This window comes from Rhinopithecus bieti, unplaced genomic scaffold (assembly GCF_001698545.2).
Source record: "Rhinopithecus bieti isolate Rb0 unplaced genomic scaffold, ASM169854v2 scaffold_38008, whole genome shotgun sequence".
Taxonomy (NCBI): domain Eukaryota; kingdom Metazoa; phylum Chordata; class Mammalia; order Primates; family Cercopithecidae; genus Rhinopithecus; species Rhinopithecus bieti.
This window is the reverse complement of record NW_016815997.1, coordinates 934,230-940,229: the sequence shown is the minus strand read 5'-3', so window position 1 is coordinate 940,229 and position 6,000 is coordinate 934,230. Positions and strand designations below refer to the sequence as shown.

Here is a 6,000-nt window from a genome sequence, read left to right as displayed (position 1 = left end):
ACGCCATTCTCCTGCCTCAGCCTCCCGAGTAGCTGGGACTACAGGCGCCCGCCACTTCGCCCGGCTAGTTTTTGTATTTTTAGTAGAGACGGGGTTTCACCGTGTTAGCCAGGATGGTCTCGATCTCCTGACCTCGTGATCCGCCCGTCTCGGCCTCCCAAAGTGCTGGGATTACAGGCTTGAGCCACCGCGCCCGGCCAGAGATGGGGTTTCAACATGTTGGTCAGGCTGGTCTTGAACTCCGGACCTCATGATCCGCCCTCCTCGGCCTCCCAAAGTGCTGGTATTGCAGGTGTGAGCCACTGCGCCCGGCACAGGTTTCTTTTTATGTGACCATAGATAGCAGGCGCTGGGAAAACAGAGAGGCTAGGTGGTGGGCTCAGGGTGCAAAGACTATCATGGAATATACCAGAAGCCTCCCGCCCCCTGCTGTCTGCCTTTCCAGTGGTCCCTTCCCACTGAACTGCAACTTATCCTAACAAAACCAGGGTTCATACCACCCCTTCCAGGCATGTTCCCAAGTCCCCTCACCCACAGAAGCAGATGCAACCTCTTCTGAACTTCCAAACACCACTGAGTTTTCAACTTTGGTTTAATGTTTAGACCTTCCAATTACAGAACACATACACACCTTGTTATGAGTAAAAGAATAAAGGGAAATAGAGAGCTCTGTATTCATGTTTGTCTTCATATCTTTCCCCTCCAGTTCCCACTCCCCTTCAGAAGTAACCTCTGGGAGCTCCTTTGCTCTGGAGCCTCCTTCCAGACACAAGTGAGTTTTATTCTTCTGGTAGGACATACACCCGTCACCACCTTTGTGAATGTCTTGTGGTGTCTCTAACCATATGCTCCACAGTGAGAGGATTTGGATGGATCAATTCTGCTTCAGCCTGTGCTTACACACCCTCCTCTGTAAGTATTTTTGTGCATACCTGTGAGAACATTTTCTAGGATAGATTTCTAGGAGAAGAACGGCTGATGTGAAGGGTGTGCATATTTTAAATTGAATGCCTGTATTAGAAAGGAAGTAAGATCTAAAATCAATGATTTAAGTTTCCACCTCAAGAAACTAGAAAAAGAAGAGCAAATTAAATCTAATGGAAGAAGAAATAAATAAATCATAAATAATGGATTAGAGGATAAATCAATGAATTTGAAAACAGAAAATTCATAAAGGACAGAAATCAGTGGAACTGAAAACAGCAAGTCAATAGGCAAAAATCAACAAAACCATAGGCTTGTTCTTTGAAATAGCAATCAATGAGACTAACAAGCTTCTGGCCAGGCTAACAACAACAACAAAGAGTGAGAACACAAGTTACTAATACTGCAAATGAAAGAGGAGACATCACGACAGATCCCACGGACATTCAAAAGCTCATAAAGAAATATTATACACAATTCTGTGCCCATAAAATCGATCACCTAGATGAAAAGAACAAAAGGACACAATCTGACAACTCACACAACAGGAAATAGCCAATCTGAGTAAGCCTATATCTCTTAAAGAAATTGAATCAATAATTTAATAACCTTCCCAAACAAAAGGCTCCAGGCCCCGATGGGTTTACTGATGCATTTTCCCCAACATTGAAGGAATAAATTATATTGACTCTCTACAATTCCTTCCAGAAGACAGAAACAGAGGCAGTATCACCAAATAGTTCCCCCAGTAAATTGCACCAATAGGTGCTTACAGCTAATAGACAAGGGCAACGCTCATTCTCATACCTTCATCAACAAGGGTGACAGCAATTTGCCTGAAGGGTGAGAGGTTTCAACTTATATTTTCATCACAGCAACAGAGGTTGACATGTTTCTTTCTTTCTTTCTTTCTTTTTTCTGGCTGAGTCAGAGTTTCCCTCTGTCACCCGGGCTGGAGTGCAGTGGCATGACCTTGGCTCAAAGAAGCTTTGCGCCTCCCGGGTTCAAGCAGTTCTCCCACCTCAGCCTCCTGAGTAGCTGGGATTACAGGTGTGCTCTACCACACTAGCTAATTCTTGTAATTATTATTATTATTATTTTTTGAGATGGAGCCTCAATGTGTCGCCCAGGCTGGAGTGCAGTGGCGCGATCTCGGCTCACTGCAAGCTCCGCCTCCTGGGTTCACGCCATTCTTCTGCCTCGGCCTCCGAGTAGCTGGGACTACAGGCACCCGCCACCACGCCTGACTAGTTTTTTGTATTTTTAGTAGAGATGGGGTTTCACTGTATTAGCCAGGATGGTCTCAATCTCCTGACCTTGTGATCTGCCTGCCTTGGCTTCCCAAAGTGCTGAGATTACAGGTGTAAGCCACCGTACCCGGCCAATTCTTGTATTTTTAATAGTGATGGGGTTTCACCATGTTGGTCAGGCTGGTCTCGAACTCCTGACCTCAGCTAATCTGCCCACCTCGACCTCCCAAAGTGCTGGGATGACAGGCATGAACCCCTGTGCCCAGACAGGCTGGCATGTTTCTACATTGATTGACCACGGGTGTCCTTTTTGGGACATGACTTTGTTAGACATTATCTCCTGGGCCTTTTGACTCTGTCTTGTTAATGGGATGGTCATAAATATGTGCACATCACAGGAACTGATTATATTTGTGTGATGGTCATAAATATGTGCATGTCACAGGAACTGATTATATTTGTGTGGTTTTATTTCTAGGCACTCTATGCTTAAATCTAGGTGTCTTTTAGCGAATACGCCACTGTCCTTTTTTTGGTTGTTGAGACAGTTTCACATGGTCACCCAGGCTGGAGTGCAGCGGTGCCATCTCACCTGGGCTCCAATGATCCGCCCTCCTTGGCCTCTCAAAGTGTTGGGATTACAGGCATTCGCTAACAGACCTCAATATAAAACACAAAACTAGAAAACTTCTAGAAGATAGTAGAGAAGAGAATCTAATTGATCTCAGGTCTGGTGGTGATGACTTTTTAGGCACCACAACAAAGGCAGCATCTGGGAAAGAAATGATTGAAAAGTTGGACTTTGTTCATGTTAAAAATGTCTGGTCTGAGCCGGGTGCAGTGGCTCATGCCTGTAATCCCAGCACTTTGGGAGGCCAAGGCAGGCAGATCACCTTAGGTCAGGAGTTCGAGACCAGCCTGGCCAACGTGGCAAAACTCCGTCTCTACTAAAAATGTAAAAATTAGCCAGGTATGGTGGCATGTGCCTGTAGTGCCAGCTACTTGGGAGGCTGAGGCAGGAGAATCACTTGAATCCTGGAGGGAGAGGTTGCAGTGAGCCGAGATTGCAGCACTGCACTCCAGCCTGAGCAACAGAATGAGACTCTGTCTCAAAAATAATAATAATAATAATAATAATAATAATGCCAAAAGCGTCTGGTCTGCAAAAGACACTGAATGGAATGAGAAGTCACAGGCATGAAGAAGATATTTTCAAAACACGTACCTGGTAATCAGTATGTGGTCAGGTGCAGCGGCTCACGCCTGTAATTCCAGCACTTGGGGAGGCCTAGGCAGGAGAAACGCTTGAGCTCAGGAGTTTGAAAGCAGCGTGGGCCACAAAGTGAGAGCTTGTCTGTCTCACGCCTGTAATCCTAGCACTTTGGGAGGCCAAGGCGGTGGATCATGAGGTCAGGAGTTGGAGACCAGTTTGGTTAACATGGAGAAACCTCGTCTCCATTAAAAACACAAAAATGCGCTGGGCATGGTGGCGGGCGCCTGTTATCCCAGCTTCTCAGGAGGCTGAGGCAGGAGAATTGCTTGAACCGAGGAGGCAGAGGTTGCAGTGAGCTGAGATTGCACCACTGCACTCCAGCCTGGGCGACAGAGTGAGACTCCGTCATAAAAAAAAAAAAAAAAAAAAAAAAGACGGAGCTTGTCTATACAAACAATTTAAAAATATTAGCTGGGCATGGTGGCGTACACCTGGAGTCCCAGCTACACAGGGGACTGAGACAGGAGGATCTCTTGGGGCCCAGAGGTTGAGGCTGCAGTGAACAATCATCGTACCACAGCCACCCCCGGCCCCCAGCTTGGTTGACAGAGCAAGGCCCTGGCTCAAACGAAAAAAAAAAAAAAGATGAGTTCATGTCCTTTGCAGGGACATAGATGAAGCTGGAAGCCATCCTTCTCAGAAACTAAGAGAGGAACAGAGAACCAAACACCGCATGTTCTCACTCATCAGTGGGAGTTGAACAATGAGAACACAGGGACACAGGGAGGGGAACATTGTACACTGGGGCCTGTCGGGGGGTGGGGGGCAAGAGGAGGGAGAGCGTTAGGAGAAATACCTAATGTACATGACAGGTTGACAGGTGCAGCAAACCATCATGGCACGTGTACACCTGTGCAACAAACCTGCGCGTTCTGCACATGTATCCCAGAACTTTATAGTAAAAATTTTTTAAAAAAGAACTTTTTGTAAGACAAAGAACCAGTATGCAAAATATGCCCAAAAAACTCTTCAGACTCAACCACTGGAAAACAGCCCCATTTAAACACGGGCCACCTCACCAAAGATGCTTTGCAGGTGGTAAATTCGCCTACGAAAAATCACTCCACGTCGTAACTCATCGGGGAATTGCAAATGAATACCGCCGAGACGTGCCAGGCGACGGGTCTTGAGATGACTAAGACTAAGATCTAGAGATGCCAACGGATGAGATACCGGAACTCTCATTGAAGTCTGGTCACAAGAAGAGAGTCCCTGCACGCTCTGACTTTGAGGTCACTGTGCAGCCTGCAATCAGATTTTCTTCTTTTTTTTATTTTTTCATGAGATTGAATCTTGCTCTGTGGTCCAGGCTGGAGGGCAATGGTGCAATCTTGGCTCCCTGCAACCTCCGCCTCCCGGGTTCCAGTCATTCTCCTGCCTCAGCCTCCAGAGTAGCTGACAGGCACCTGCCACCATGCCTGGCTAAGTTTTGTTATTTTTAGTAGAGACTGGGTTTCTCCATGTTGGTCAGGCTGGTCTCAAACTCCCGACCTCAGGTGATCCACCTGCCTTGACCTCCCAAAGTGCTGCGATCACAGGCGTGAGTCCCCATGCCCGGCCATGTAGTCACATTTTCTTCAAGCTTTGGGTTTAGGGGAGCCCAGCTTTGGGATTAGGACAGTCCAGCTTTGGCTTTAGGGGAGCCCAGCTTTGGGTTTAGGAGAACTCAGCTTTGGGATTAGCAGAGTCCAGCTTTGGGTTTAGGAGAACTCAGTTTTGGGATTAGGAGAGTCCAGCTTTGGGTTTAGGGGAGCCCAGCCTCCATCCCTCGCACCCTCAAAGTTCCCCATCTTTGTAGACCCGGTGACCCCTGTTACTGTGGTAACACCTGCCTCTGAACGAACTGTGTGTTCTACTGACTTCAAAGTGAGCTGCCAACCCCAGTGAACCGGCAGCTGGCAGGCGTCGGGGGAAGAGACGACCTGCCTGCGTCCGCCTCAGATCACAAGGCAAGAATCCTCGTAGCTAAGCACAAAAATGCATAGGAAATGCTCTGAGTTCTGTCGCTCTGCGTTGATTTTCCTCTATTGCATAACCCAACAAAACAGACAGTTTGCCCAGCGAGATTTGCATGCTGTCCTCCGCGGACAGCCATGACGATTTGGAGCTGTGTTCTCTGCATAGGCAGCGGCCGCGTTTCTCTGATTTCTATATCTCATTCTCAGAGTATATAGCAGAGGGCTTCACCACGGGCCAGAGCGCGGATTCTGAGAAACACAAATAGCCCTTTTTAAAACAAAATGAAAGTGTGTGTGTGCACGATGGCTGTTTTTTAAAATTTCCAAGTACTCTCCCATGCACACACCTCTCTGGGTGGGGTTGTCTGAACAGCAGCTGCAACATCTGCCTCGCTCTGGAAAGCAGAAAGCCACCGTACGTGGAATTAAGCTAATTAACATGAAATGCCTTTCAGTGAAAAAAAAACCAAAAATGAAAAAAAAACCCAGTGGTTGACGTGTGGGCCCTGCCCTGCTGTAAAAGAAGAATGTGCAAATAGCACGTCTTCTGAAATTTAAGCACTTCTGCCATTACCGAGCCTCAGTGGTAATGGTT

General features: G+C 47.2%; 1 protein-coding gene across 8 annotated transcripts in view; it reads right to left on the bottom strand.

Moving 5' to 3' along the window:
• Positions 1–6,000, bottom strand: part of P2RY8 (P2Y receptor family member 8) — a 77,859-nt gene that overhangs the window by 16,661 nt on the left and 55,198 nt on the right. For 4 of the 8 annotated variants that reach the window (XM_017854248.1, XM_017854251.1, XM_017854255.1 and 1 more), the window contains one exon: positions 3,400–3,462. The exons of the other annotated variants lie outside the window; for them this stretch is intronic. The gene's annotated coding sequence lies outside the window, so the exon portion shown is untranslated. The remainder of the gene's footprint in view (positions 1–3,399; positions 3,463–6,000) is intronic. 8 annotated transcript variants of the gene reach the window in all.